Source organism: Diceros bicornis, chromosome 11 (genome assembly GCF_020826845.1).
Source record: "Diceros bicornis minor isolate mBicDic1 chromosome 11, mDicBic1.mat.cur, whole genome shotgun sequence".
Classification (NCBI taxonomy): Eukaryota; Metazoa; Chordata; class Mammalia; order Perissodactyla; family Rhinocerotidae; genus Diceros; species Diceros bicornis.
The window spans coordinates 5,736,605-5,752,259 of record NC_080750.1 but is presented as its reverse complement, the minus strand read 5'-3'; positions in this window follow the sequence as shown (position 1 = coordinate 5,752,259).

The window sequence follows — 15,655 nt, the reverse complement described above, 5'->3', positions numbered from 1 at the left end:
TGGTTTCCTTTGCTGTGCAGAAGCTTTTTAGTTTGATGTAGTCCCATTTGTTTATTTTTTCTATTGTTTCTCTTGCCCAGTCAGACATGGTGCTTGAAAATATGTTGCTAAGACCGATGTCGAAGAGCGTACTGCCTATGTTTTCTTCTAGAAGTTTCATAGTTTCAGGTCTTACATTTAAGTCTTTAATCCATTTGGAGTTAATTTTTGTGTAAGGTGTAAGGTAAGGGTCTACTATCATTTTTTTGCATATGGCTATCCAGATTTCCCAACACCATTTGTTGAAGAGACTATCCTTTCTCCATTGTATGTTCTTGGCTCCTTTGTCAAAGATTAGCTGTCCATAGATGTGTGGGTTTATTCCTGGGTTTTCGATTCTATTCCATTGATCTGTGTGTCTGTTTTTGTGCCAATACCATGCTGTTTTGGTTACTATAGGTTTGTAGTATATTTTGAAATCAGGGAGTGTGATCCCTCCAGCTTTGTTCTTTTTTCTCAGGATTGCTTTAGCTATTCGGGGTCTTTTGTTGTTCCATATAAATTTTAGCATTCTTTGTTCTATTTCTGTGAAAAGTGTTGTTGGAACTTTGATAAGGATTGCATTGAATCTATAGATTGCTTTAGAAAGTATGGACATCTTAACCATGTTAATTCTTCCAATCCAAGAGCACGGAAAATCTTTGCATTTCTTTGTGTCCTCTTCAATTTCTTTCAGCAATGTTTTATAGTTTTCAGTGTACAGATCTTTCACCTCTTTGGTTAAGTTTATTCCTAGATATTTTATTCTTTTTGTTGCAATTGTAAATGGGATTGTATTCCTAATTTCTCTTTCTGCTACTTCGTTGTTAGTGTATAGAAATGCAACTGATTTTTGTATGTTGATTTTGTATCCTGCAACTTTACCGTATTCGTTTATTACTTCTAAAAGTTTTTTGGTGGATTCTTTAGGGTTTTCTATGTATAAAATCATGTCATCTGCAAATAGTCAGAGTTTCACTTCTTCCTTTCCAATTTGGATCCCTTTTATTTCTTTTTCTTGCCTGATTGCTCTGGCTAGGACTTCCAGTACTATGTTAAATAGGAGTGGTGACAGTGGGCATCCTTGTCTGGTTCCTGTTCTTAGAAGGATAGCTTTCAGTTTTTCACCATTGAGGACGATATTAGCTGTGGGTTTGTCATACGTGGCCTTTATCATGTTGAGGTCCTTTCCTTCTATACCCATTTTATTCAGAGATTTTATCATAAATGGATGCTGTATCTTGTCAAATGCTTTCTCTGCATCTATTGAGATGATCATGTGATTTTTATTCTTCATTATATTAACGTGGTGTATTACGTTGATTGATTTGCAAATGTGGAACCATCCCTGCATACCTGGAATAAATCCCACTTGATCATGGTGTATAATCTTTTTAATGTATTGTTGTATGCGATTTGCTAGTATTTTGTTGAGGATTTTTGCATCAATGTTCATCAGTAATATTGGTCTGTAATTTTCTTTTTTTGTGTTGTCCTTGTCTGGTTTTGGTATCAGAGTAATGTCAGCTTCGTAGAATGAGTTAGGGAGCTTCCCCCCCTCCTCAATTTTTTGGAAGAGTGTGAGAAGGATAGGTATTAAGTCTTCTTTGAATGTTTGGTAGAATTCACCAGGCAAGCCGTCTGGTCCTGGACTTTTATTTTGGGGAGGTTTTTGATTACTGTTTCGATCTCCTTACTGGTGATTGGTCTATTCAAATTCTCTATTTCTTCTTGATCCAGTTTTGGAAGGTTGTATGATTCTAAGAATTTATCCATTTCTTCCAGATTGTCGAATTGGTTGGCATATAGCTTTTCATAGTATTCTCTTATAAACTTTTGTATTTCTGAAGTGTCTGTTGTAATTTCTCCTCTTTCATAACTGATTTTACTTATTTGTGCCTTCTCTCTTTTTTTCTTGGTGAGTCTACCTAAAGGTTTGTCAATTTTGTTGAGCTTTTCAAAGAACCAGCTCTTGGTTTTATTAACTTTTTCTATTTTTTTTTAGTCTCTATTTCATTTATTTCTACTCTGATTTTTATTATTTCCCTTCTTCTACTGATTTTGGGCTTTGTTTGTCCTTCTTTTTCCAGTTCCTTTAGGTGCATTGTTAGATTGTTTATTTGAGATTTTTCTTGTTTGTTGAGATAGGCCTGTATTGCTATAAACTTCCCTCTTAGAACCGCTTTTGCTGTATCCCATAAATTCTGGCATGTCGTATTTTCATTTTCATTTGTCTCCAGGTATTTTTTTATTTCTTCTTTGATTTCTTCGTTGCCCCGTCGTTGTTCAGTAGCATTTTGTTTAATCTCCATGTATTTGTGGCCTTTCTGATTTTCTTCCTATAGTTGATTTCCAATTTCATACCGTTGTGGTCAGAAAAGATGCTTGGTATTATTTCAGTCTTCTTAAATTTATGGAGACTTGTTTTGTGGCCTAATATGTGATATATCCTGGATGATGTTCCATGTGCATTTGAAAAGAACGTGTATTCTTGGGTTTTTGGATGGAATGTTCTGTATATATCTACTAGGTCCATCTGTTCTAGTGTGTCATTTAAGGCCAATGTTTCCTTATTGATCTTCTGTTTGGATGATCTATCCATTGGTGTAAGTGGAGTGTTAAAGTCCCCTACTATTATTGTGTTACTATCTATTTCTCTTTTTATGTCTGTTAATAATTGCTTTATATATTTAGGTGCACCTACATTGGGTGCGTAGATACTTACAAGTGTTATATCCTCTTGTTGGATTGTTCCCTTGATCATTATGTAATGCCCTTCTTTGTCTCTTTTTACTGTTTTTGTTTTAAAGTCTATTTTGTCTGATATAAGTACTGCTACCCCAGCTTCTTTTCATTGCCATTTGCGTGGAGTATCTTTTTCCATCCCTTCACTTTCAGTTTGTGAGTGTCTTTAGGTCTGAAGTGTGTCTCTTGTATGCAGTGTATATATGGGTCTTGGTGTTTTATCCAATGAGCCACCCTATGCATTTTAATTGGGGCATTTAGTCCATTGACGTTTAAAGTAGCTATTGATAAGTATGTACTTACTGCCATTTTTTAACTTTTTTTCTCAGTGTTTTAGTAGTCCTTCTCTGTTCCTTTCTCCTTCTATACAGAATTGATGGTCTCTTTAGTTTGACCTCTGTCTGAAAGTTCTACTCTTTAGCTCCCCTCCTCCCTTATTTTATGTTTTTGATATCATATCTAACCTCTTTTTTGTGCATTTGTATCCATTGCCCTCTTATCATGGAAATAGATGATTTTTCCTATTTATGGTCTTCTCTTTTCCCCTTAAATCAGTCCCTTTAACATTTCTTGTAGCACTGGTTTCTTGGTGACAAACTCCTTTAATTTTTGCTTGTCTGGGAAATTTTTGATCTCTCCTTCCATTTTGAATGATAATCTTGCTGGGTAGAGTATTCTTGGCTGTAAGTTTTTTCCTTTTAGCACTTTAAATATATCATGCCACTCTCTTCTAGCCTGTAAGGTTTCTGCTGAGAAGTCAGCCGATAGCCTTATGGGGTTTCCTTTGTATGTAACTTGTCTTTCTCTGGCAGCTTTTAGGATTCTCTCTTTATCTTTAATTCTAGACATTTTGATTATGATGTGTCTTGGTGTGGGCTTCTTTGAGTTTATCTTGTTTGGGACTCTCTGTGCTTCCTGTACCTGGATGTTTGTTTCCTTCCTTAGGTTAGGGAAGTTTTCATCTATTATTTCTTGAAATAGATTCTCTGCCCCTTTGTCTCATTATTCTCCTTCCAGGACACCTATAACACGGATGTTAGTGCGCTTGATGTTGTACCAAAGGTCCCTTAGACTGTCCTCACTCTTTTTAATTCTTTTTTCTTTTACCTTTTCAGCTTGGGTAATTTCTTCTAGTCTTTTGTCCAGCTCACAGGTGCGTTCTTCTGTATCTTCTACTCTACTTTTGAGTCCCTCTAGCGAATTTTTCATTTCCAGTATCATATTCTTCATTTCTGATTGGTTCTTTTTTATATCTTCCATTTCCTTGTTGACATTCTCACTGAGTTCATCTATTCTTCTCCCCAGATCAGTGAGCATCCTTAACACTCTTAGTTTGAACTCTCTGTCAGGTAGGTTGCTCATTTCTGTTTCACTTAGTTCCTTTTCTGGAGTTTTGTCCTGTTCCCTTACTTGGAATATGTTCCTTTGCCTCCTCATTTTGCCTCTTTCCCTGTGCTTGTGTCTATGTATTAGGTAGGTCAGCTACATCTCCTGCTCTTGGATAGGTGACCTTATACAAGTGATGCCTTAGGAATCCTGCAGTGTGCTTCCCTCAGTTCTCAATGTTCCATGGGTGACCCTATGTGGGCTACGTGTGTCCTGTTGTGGCCTGTTTGCTCTCCCTGTATGTGCCCAGGTAGGCTGAGTTATGCTCCTGGCCAGCTGTTGTAATGCTCAGCTGTTTGTAGTTGTTGTGGGCCCTTCAGTCTCTTTATCAGGTGTGGGGAGCCCCAGCACAGTTGGCTGCAAGTTCTAATAACACATTTGTGTTGCAGTATTTCTTTTAAGTGAGTAGGCCCCCAGTGTGGCAGGTTGTTAGGCTCAGGGGCTTACAATTGCTATAAGCCTCCAGCCTTTAGGTCTCTTGTCAGCTCTCTGAGGATTGCAGCTGGGTGGGGCTGGCCTCAGGCACAGGAGCACCCGATTGTGTCAGACTTGGGAAGGTGGGGCAAACCCCCATGTGGGTCTTTGAGAAGCACAAGTCTTCTGCAGCTGACAAGCCCTGCCACCCACAGGTCCACACACACTGTCAACACAGTCCTGCCCCATGTGTGCACCCCCACCTCCCAATGTCGACCCAGTCTCTCCACAGAGGGAGGCCCACACACTCCACCATTGCCCCACACTCTCCACCCGCTCCTTGTGCATGCCCTGCCCCACTGAAGTCAGCTCAGTTGCCAGGCTGCAAAGAATCCAGTCACCAATCTATGCAGGCCCACAAGTTGCCTGAGGGCAAGTTGCTGGGTGGGGCTAGTCTCTAGGGTGGGCTGCCCGCCCTGGCTGAGCTGGATTAAATCGGTGCTCTAGCGGGTGGGGCAGACCCTGGGCTAGCAGGCCTCAGGGAGAACTCCAATGGCGTCTGTGTCAGCATGCCCACAACAGGCCACAACAATGGCCGCCGCCAATGTCCCAGTCCCTGGAGAGGTCTCACCTCTCACCGAGACGCACTCAGGCCCTATCAGGTGAGTCTCTTTTCACCAAAGCCCTATGCACCTTTCTTTCTGGTGATTTTAGGATGCTTTCTGAAATGGGCGGGGGCCCTTTAATAGCTGGTTTTAGTTTCTTTGTGAACCAGGTTTTCTGTGGGTACTCCCCAATGTTTTAGTAGCAGGCAAAGTCAGATATTATGCCGCTGGTCTTGATTGTGCTGGGTCCACAAAATGCCCACAGCGGGGGCACTCCCCAGCTCAGGGCCCCGCGCCTCCAGGGAGGCTCTGTACCTGTGGGCTGCTCCCCGGTGGCTGCAAAGCTGGCGGCTTGTGAAGGCGGCGTTTTTTCTCTCTAGAAGGGAGTCTCTGCCTCTTCCACCTCACTCAAGATTGTCCCTTGTTGCAGGAGTTCCTCTTATCCAGTTTTCAGTTCTGTCTCAGGGGTAATTTTTCCACGAGTAGTTGTAAATTGGGTGTGTGCATGGGAGGAAGTGAGTTCAGAGTCTGCCTATGCCGCCATCTTGACTCCCTCCTATGGCTGGTCTTTCTTAACGAAGAAGCCTCCTGAGGGATTCTGGGACCCATCAAGAGAGGAGAACCTAATGGAGAAGATACTATGATCTTCCTGTTAACTTGGGTATGAGTGTTGTACTTTGGATTACTCCTGGGAGATAGTTATTATTCACCAAACTGAAACTTCGACACTCCATTTACATAGGAGAAATCGAAGTTATGTTTCTTAACTCTTTACCTGCTAAAATGTTTTTAGAGAAAAGTACCAAAATAAATATGAACAAATAATCCTAGAATAGAGATTTTTGGAAATTCTGCCCAATTTCAACTTTGCCTTCAGATTTCACTAAACTTCACATATTATTTTGCTTTGTTGTGAGTGACAAATTGAGATGAAAATGTAACTCTTACCCAATTCTATAACCTCTCTTTATCTACTACCACTATTCTGAATGGTTATAGCTAATACACACATGGATTTATTAAGTGCCAGGTACTGGTCTGCACATTGACTTAAGTCATTAAATACAGCTCACTCGAAAAGCCTCAAATCTAGCCCTCTCTATTCATAAAAAAACACCATTAGAATGTGAAACATTTCCTGTGGGAAAAATACAGAGTGTAGTAAAAATAAATGCTGTCTGTACATGACTTAACTTGATGTGGAATTAAAATTACTTACTTGCAGATTTCACATGATGAATCTTGATTTGGGTTTTCTTTTGCAAAAACCCTATCACTCAGACATGCTTGAATGTAGTGATTTAGGGCCTGTTACACAAAGATAGTTATAACTTTATGTAAAGCCATGTAAAATATTAGATCCATAAAACTGCTTTCCCCTAAAGTGCACATGAAAGAAAGGAGACTAAGAGGGAGTGGTAGAAAGGGACTGTATTAATTTGAACAGAATTGCCCACGCATGCAAATCTCAAGAATTCCAACAGCTTGTTATTTTCAAGTAAATCTCTTTCCTGAGAGGCAGTTTCTTCTGCCTTATTACAGTGGAAATTGTTTCCAACCATTTTGTAAATTAAAAAAATTCTATACTCCCTTATTATGATTTACATAGCTACATATAGTCCTATACTCCAAAGCAAAAATGTCAACTATCCTTCCTTTTACCTGTTTTTTAAAAATCCCAATGTCAATGTTTTTTTTGTACTCAAAGAATAGCTTTCTATGTGAATAATTTCAAAAGCATGAGAACTAAAAGCACAATAACTTAGCAAATATACTGATGTTTGAGAATTAATGGGCTTGGGTTCTTTGTAAGTTGCATTTTTAAAAGAAACATCTCTTCAGTGGGTGTTCTTGAGTTATTATACCTTCAATACCAAGTGAGTTTTATTATCATAAAACCCTGCAAACATGGAAGTAACTTTTATACATTTTTTAATTAAAAAAAATAAAATTCTCAGGTAAGTGCATACTTTACCTATTGCTAGTCTTTTCACAGATACATATCATGTTCAAAAAATCAGGCAATATAGTATTTCAGATTTAAGAAAGAACTAAGTTTTCAGTCCTGCATGCTTTTCTTAATGTCCTCAATAGAGCCAGAAGCTATTAGTTAGATAAATTACTTAGTGGGTGAGAGATAAGTCGTGATATGAAGTATCTTCACTCCTCTAGGCCACTTACTAAGATTCAACCCTAATGTACTCAATGAAACTATCTTTGCCTGAAAAGCGTATGTAACATTTGGAAAAGTAAATAAAAAGCTAACTTTGCCCTAAGAAATAGCTTATTCACTCACAGAAATATGACCAAGAAAAGAAAACAAAAACTATAATTTTATTTGTCAATCATCTTTACTTTAAAATATCAATATAAACTATTCCAACAGATTATGCCTTAATCTTCAAGAAAAATAACCTATTAAAAATTACACTGAAGCAGCAAATTGTTCTAAACAAGTAGTTCCCCAAATGAAGTATTCCAAGTTTCAATACCAAAAGCAATTTTTTAGGATATCAAGGTAAAAGTCAGCATAATGTTTTTCATGAAAACATTATATGAAATAATCATTTCCTGTATATGAAAATATCATTTATCAGAATGAGAATCACCAGAAAAATACTTTTTAATTATATTGCTATTCATATAATTTGAATAATTGTCTTAATTACATGGGAGTTTGGTGTCAATGTATTGGCCCAGTCTACACAGACTTATCTATTGAGCAGTGCCGAACACTGCTAGGTTCTGAAGATGACATTATTGTGGGGATCTCGGCTTAAATTTGATAGAACTTACTAAAACATCTTGAGCTTCTCTCATTGAGTCAAGAGATTAAGGACTGGTGCTGCAGACCCACCAAGTGTCTATCTACATCTGGATTGAATTACCTCTTGAAGGAGAATTCATCCTACCGGAAGAGAGTGGGGCCCCCCCGTGTGCTCTAGACCAGTACTCAGCATCAGGAGGAGGAGGAGGATGACTTCTGAAGACAGCAGCATCTGTCACTTGGCTCACCTTGACCTTTGCCTGAGGCCGTGGGGTGGCAGAGAGACAGAGAGGCCTGGCTCCATTCAGCACTCTTACTGGCAGGGCGTGACATCCGCCAGCAACAGAAGAGTTTGCCAGCGCTGGCAGCACTGCTCCTGCTAGGTGTTAGTGACTGCATCTGGGCTGGCGGCCGTCACGTGGCAGGGAGGGCCATTGGCAGGAGAGGGCCAGCACTGGAGCAGCAGCACCGTCAACAGCCAGTGCCGTCATGAGGCTTGGCTGATTCAGGGGCCATAGCCACGGGGAACCAGGACAGAGCACGGATGGTGGAGAAAATGTTGGCTATGACACAGCAGCTAACGGTGCTATGTGCATGGGACACACACCTGCAAATTTTAGGTGTAACTAGAGGCCTTTGAAAGGGCCTGGAGGAACCAAACAGTGGCTAGTGTTGGAAAATACTGTTTGGGGTGCAGCATAGACTGTAGAAACAGACTGTCTGGATTTAAATCCTGCCTCCACTGCTGTTGGCTATGTCAGCAACCTAATCTCTGTTTCCTCATTAGTGGTGTTTACCCACCTCAAGCTGTTATGAGGGAGGATGAAATAGTCTTTTTCTCTGTACGGGAAACTTTCCCAATTTTGCCTCATTAGGACTACAGCCAACTGCGTTTGTGAATCAGAATATGAAATTTTAGTGATCGATATCCTTTCATAGGCACACATTTTTTTCTCAAGCTGTTTTACTTAAATCTACTTTAATGTGGGCATTGCAAAGACTTTGATTGTAAGCTAGATCTCAATAACTTCATTTACTTCTGTCTCTTCTTCAACCTCTTTTACTTCTCATTGAGTGTTGAGGTAAAGATAAGGAAGTCATAATTATCTACATGTACACCTATGTCTATATCGATATCTGTGTCCATATCCACATCTCTGTCTATCTCTTCTACTCTATCTCTGTCTCTTCTTCGCACTGTGGTAGATTGTTGGCAAGATGAATGCAACAGTTCTCCTGTCCCTGTATGCTTACCACTTAGCATTGTTACTTTTTGCCACTCTTGCCTTCAAGAGATAGGTCCTACTCCCCCATCCTTTTAATATGGCTGGCCTTGTGACTTGCTCTGATCAATAAAATGAGGCAGAAGTGATGTTGTGTGAGTTTAAAGGCGACGTCTTAAAAGGTCTTGCAGCAGGCAGGACTTCCAGAATGGCCAGAGATAAGAGTCTCTCTTCTCCAGAGAGAAGCTTAGCACATACTTGTCCTGAAAAGCAATGACAAAAATTTTCAAAAACAATTTTAAGACTCTGGAAATTGACCAAGGACAACAATTTGAGAAGCATTGATTGAAGAAAAACTCCTGCACCGCTCTAAAAAGAGTGGGAGTCTGTGGAGTTTCAGGCTGGGGCTGCCTCCATTTGGCAACCCAGGCCCCATCAACTCCACGTCACAGAATTCTGCCAGGAAGGAGCAGGCTGTGAGGACAGGCAGCCTCAGTGCCTCAGCAGGCTAATTGATTTGGAACAGAATACAGAAAAACACATGCCCAGGGGTTGATAAAAATAATAATGATCTCTGCAAAAATGCAAGGAGGCCAACACTGCAGTTAGCCTGAGATCACACTGTTTGGAACAAGGAAAAGATCGCAGATCAGCAAGAAATTTAACAAGGAGATATGGGAAATGAAACCTGAGAACACTGGATTGGGGTAATCAATAAGTTAATCTAGCTGGTGGCCGGAAATACGGCCAATAAACAAAAACCAATAGTTTTTCTAAATATCAGCAATAAAAATTGAAAAATGAAATAAAAAACCGTCCTCTAGCTTCCAAATACATTAAATAGTTAGGGATAAATTTATCAAAGTGTGCGCAAGACGTGTACACTGAAAATTATAAAACTTTGCTGAAAGAAATTAATGTATCACCAAATAAATGGATAGCGATACCATGTTCATAAATTGGAATACAATATTTTTAAGATGTCAATCCTCCCATATTGATCTTGGGATTCAACTCAATCCCAATAAAATCCTAATGGGCTTTATTTAGTAGAAATTTAAAGCTAGTTCAAAATTCGATATAAAAACACGAAAACCTAGAAGAGCCAAAACAATTGTGAAAGAACAAAGTTTTGAAGAATTTATACTACCTGACTTCAAGGTTTGTTATAAAGCTACAGTAACAAAAAAGGTGAGGTAGTAACATGAGAATAGATATATAGAACAACGAAAGAGAATAAAGAGACGAGATAAATCTACATACATACAGACAATTAATTTTTGACAAAGATACCAAGATAATTCATAAGGAAATGATACTTTTTTCTTAACAAATAATACTGAAATAACTGGATAGAAGATACCAGTTGTATAGAAGAAAATGAATTTTGACCCATGTTACTTCACCATGTAAAAAAATTAACTTGAATTGATCAGAGACCTAAATAAAAAAGTAAAACTATAAAACTCCTAGATGAAAATATTTGGAATAGGCAAAGATTTCTTAGGACACAAAAAGCTATTAAATATAAAAAAAGAGTTGATAAATTGGACTTTAATAAAACCTCTGCTCTTCAAAATATACCACAAAGAATATGATAAAGCAAGCTGTAGACCAGGAGAAACAAAATTAGAAACAATTTTACTTTGTAAATCTGAGGATTTGCGTGTCCTATGATCCCACCATTCCACTCTTAAAGACTATGCCCTAGAGAAAGGAATAAATGCTCCAGACATAGTGTGTGTGTGTATGGAAGGATGGGTTTATTTCCATCTTAAATCCCACTGGGTCCTCATCCCCCTACACCCACACACACACCAAAAAACCCACAAAACTTTGTTAGTAGGGGCTTCCCATTTCTTTGCAGTTCTTCTTCTCTCAGGGCCACTGACCTTCTGGCCCTGCCTTCTCACGCTCATGCCCTCTGACCTCCAGGGGTCTTGAAGTACACCCTAGACAAAATCCTATTGCACGTGCGTGCACGTGTGTGTGTGTGTGTGTGTGTAGTTTTTCTCAACAGATACTCAAAACCTCCTTCCTTGACCTTTTTCCCATCTCTTTCTAATTTCTAATTCATAATGTTCATGACAACTAGACTTTGAAAGGAAAAGAAGTGAAATAAGCTAGTGGCCTAACGATACCCTAGTTTCCAGGCGTGCGTGTTTACCCGCCACAAATAGCTGATCTGGGAGAACTTTTCTGCATGCTCCTGGGAGCACAGAGGGCACCAGGGGCCCTCGGCGGTGACTCTGTCCCTGATAACTCCTGCCTTGGGTTCCAGGCCAAGGTGGGTTTTTGTGACTGCCCTCGCAGTGTAACTGGACCATCCCTGCTGCGAGAACTCGCTGGCAGAAGAAGAAACTTTGATTGAAGAGCAAGTGCACGTGATCTAAAACCACAGGAAGGTTTTCTTTTGTCAGTCCTTCTGAGGGTAAAATGACTTAGGTTTTCCTGTGCACAAACTTTTCCTGGTTTAAATTGGGAAGTACATCAAGCGCTTCCCTCAGTTTGTTGGGACGCCATTACCGCTGCAGCTCTTCTCCCTGCTGAGAGGGAAACTCCCCTAGTTAGTTTCGCTATGAGATATGGTCTGTCCAGCTGTCAACTCTGTTGAATCAGTGTGGTGCGTTAGCAATAAGTTTACTATAAGTTAGCTGACAAGCCCAGTGTGGGAGACGGGAGAATTCCCCCCCTTTCCTCTATTGGTTCTTATGGCTGGTAGAATAATTAAAATGTCATCAGACAGATTAAAAAGAGAAAATCCAATTTATTACATACCTATGGGAACCCCACATACATGATACAGTCAGAGACCTCATATGCATGAGAGGCTCAGAGGCAGGAAGGTAAAATGAAGTATTCATGCCATCTTGAGCCAAGGAATGGGATGGGGCCTGGAGCTTCAGAGGGGAGGAGGGTAATTCACAGGACGGTAAGAAGAGCAGATGTTCAGTAATTAGAGGTTTGCCCTGCCACACAGATAGGTCATAAAAAGTTATTTCTGATAATAACTTTCATTGTGGGCAAGGCCCTCAATTTAAATTCTTTAAGGGAGAGGTAAAAGTTTCTCTTGAGCCTGCAGGTCTCGACTGCCTTCGGCTCAAAATACTCCATGTGCCAAAGTGGCGCACCCTGGGGAAGCCTGCCCTGGATCCCCTCACCGGCAAAACCTAATTTGAGAATATTTCACCACATGATGCATTGAGCATGTTGTGAATACTGTTCTTCCTTTGCCATACATCCTCATTCTTGTTGCAGAGAGAGAGCACATATATATAATACTAAATTAAATATATATATAAAATACTAAATTAATAGACTTTATTTTTTTAAGTTTTAGATTTACAGAAAAATGAGCAGAAAGTACAAAGAATTCCCATATACCCCCCCTTTCCCCCCAGTTTCTCCTATTACTAACATCTTGCATGTGGTACACATATTATAGTTGATGAGCCAATATGGATGCAGTATTAGTAAGGAAAGTCCATACTTTACATTAGGGTTCACAGTTTGTAAATTCTATGGATTTTGGCAAATGTATAATGAAATGTACCCAACATGATAGTATTTTACAGGACGATTTCACTGCTCTAATCCTCTGTGCTCTCTATTCATCCCTCCTCCATCCTAATCCTCTCTCCGTCTCTCCCTCTCTCTCCCTCAGAACCCCTGGCAGCCGCTGATCCTTTTATTGTCTCCAAAGTTTTCCTTTTCCAGAATTTCATATAGTTGGAATCATACAGTACGTGGCCTTTTCAGATTGGCTTCTTTCATTTGGCAATATGCATTTAACAGATAGAGTTTTAAATAAAAACATGTGACTACAAAGTTTGTTGAAGAAGAAAGCAAATACCACTAAGTATAGCTTCATTATGAGGCCCCAAAGTTGGTGATTTAAAAAAAAAGCAGATGTGTGCTTTTTAACTTTACTCCGAGGTAAATAATTTTTCCAGTTTTCTCAAGCCATTAGATTAATGTTTATTGCTACTGCACCAAGTAAAAGGCGATGTAGGGGGATGCTTTGTGAACAACCAATTCGGAGATTCCCTGCGGGTCCTTGAAGGTGCTCTCTCTTAAGCTGCTTGTTCCATGCACATTCTCATGATGACTTATGCTCCTGAGATAACATCCTCATGATCTTCATAAAGGTGTTGGTTGTGAGGGTTACATGAGAATGTTAGTGCTGTGCTTAGAGCAACACCCACTTCACAGGGTGACTATGAGAAGGAAACGTGGCAGCACATCTCAAACACTCAGAACACTGCTGGCATCTAGTAAGTGTTCAGAAGATATTAGCTGTTTTTATTCTTGGCACAATTGCCAATTTCTCTTTCTCTGTCAAGTCCATTGGGTACGAAGGATGTGCACTTGAACATTGATGGGGAAGCAGTGAGTTAAAGATGCAGTAGATGATAATCAAGACTCTGGCTGTGAAGTCAGCTCATCCAAGTTCAAAAGCCTGGTTTTGCTAGTTACTGGCTGTAACTTGAAGTTACTTGATCCCTCTCGAAGACTGACTTCCGTGTAAATGAGGAGACTAACAATTCTTATCTACCTGGTTCTTCTCTGCCCGGTAACAGAGGCGCCACCGTGAAAGGTAAAGCCTGCGCTCTGACCTGTCTGGGGAAACCCTGCCCTTGGCTCTCTAGGTGTGTGTCAGCAAGTTGTTCAGCCTCTCCTTGCCTCTGTTTCACCTTTGCATAATGAGTTAATAAATAATAGCTTTAAAATCAGAAAAATGGAAAGCATATGCAAAAAAAGGAGGTCTGGAGAAAATGGGCAAGGCATTTTGTGACAGAAATGAGCATTTGAGATGTTTTCCTATTCCCAGAAATCCCTAAACCACCGGATAAGTGTCACTGAAATTTACTCTCAAGTAGCAGTTGTGGTGTAGTCCACTGTCACTGGACGTGAAACCAGCCTCCTGGGAGCAGATCACTTGCCCTCTCTGAGTTGCTTTCTATATGAAACAAATAAGGGACATGTGCCCTACGCACCTCTCAGGGGTTGTGTTAGATGATGTAGATTGTGCTTGACTTCGATGTTAATTGAATGCGCACTGAGCATCGTCCTAGTTGCTAAGGGTAAGAAGACCAAGTCAAGGTCCCTATCCTCCCTGAACTTATCCAGAGGAGAGAAATAAACACAACAATAACTATGTGCAGTGACGTGTCAGAGGTACTCTGACGGAGGTTTGTACAGGGCACAGCTTGGGCACAAATGAGAGCAATTGTCTCCACCTGGTTAATGAGGACGGGCTCCCCGGAGGTGGAGCCCTCCCAGCCACCCACACATCACACCTGATGTGTGAACGTGATTGGCTTACCTCAGGGTGGGGTTCAGCTGGAAGTGAACTGAAGTCCGAGGTATCCCAGACACTCTTGGGTGCCATCATCTACCTTTGAACTTAGAGAGACTAGTTGAACAGCTGGGATTCGAGTGGCAGAAGTGCTAAGGCCTGGTGGTGAAAATTTTATCCCTTTGTTTAGTTGATGAAATTTTATCATTTTATTCAGTGTTTGTTTAAAGCACATTTCACCCACTAATAAATATAGATGGACGGATAGAATGAGAGAAATCACCATTTTGTAACCTCCAATATAAAAATTGATTCAGATCATCAAGAATTAACACTTAAACAATAGGTGGGAGGTTCTTGGGGAACAGGATAGTCTCTCGGTTTTGAAGTATCAGTCCGCAGATAATGTATTACTTACAAAGGGACAAAATATGCCTTTATAATGGAAGGATCACCACATTAACCAAGCAGTAGAGCGTGGCACTGCCGTGAGTGGGACGGCCTGACGTCCAGCCTCCTGATGATATGCCGCGGGAGGTACATAGCATCACAATGTGTTCTTGCCAGAAATGTTCAACTGGAACCTAAACACAAGGAAAGAGACAAATCCAGAGTATGGGGTGTTCTGCCGGACTCTTCAAAGGATTTAATATTATAAACTGAGGAAGCAATGGGACAGATCAAAATTGGGGGAGTCTAAACAGACATAACAGCCAAATGCAATATGTCAACCTTGACATTGGATCCTGGATTGAAAAAATTTAGCAAAAGGGCATGATGAAGCAGTTGAGGAAATTTGGGCATGGACCGCATGTTGGCTGGTGGGAGATGTTTCCTCAGGCGTGGTACTGGTGTTGTAGTGTGTAGATGAATCTCCTATTCTTGAGAACTGAAGTACTTAGGGGTGAAGTGTCCTGATGTGTGCAGCTGAATTTTTGGATGGTTGAGAAAAGGGAATTTCTCTGTGTGTGTGTGTGTGTGTGTGTGTGTGTGTGTGTGTGTGTATACACAGAAAGAGGGAGGAAAGGAGATCAGGTATGGCAAAAATGTTACTACTTAAAGAGTCTACGTAAGATTATAGGGGTATTTTATTGTACTGTTCTTTGACATTTTTCAATAACAAAATAAAACATACTTCTTGTTTTAAAACAAAGTTTACAAATTGTTCTAATATTGTGTTATGTTTATTAATGTATAT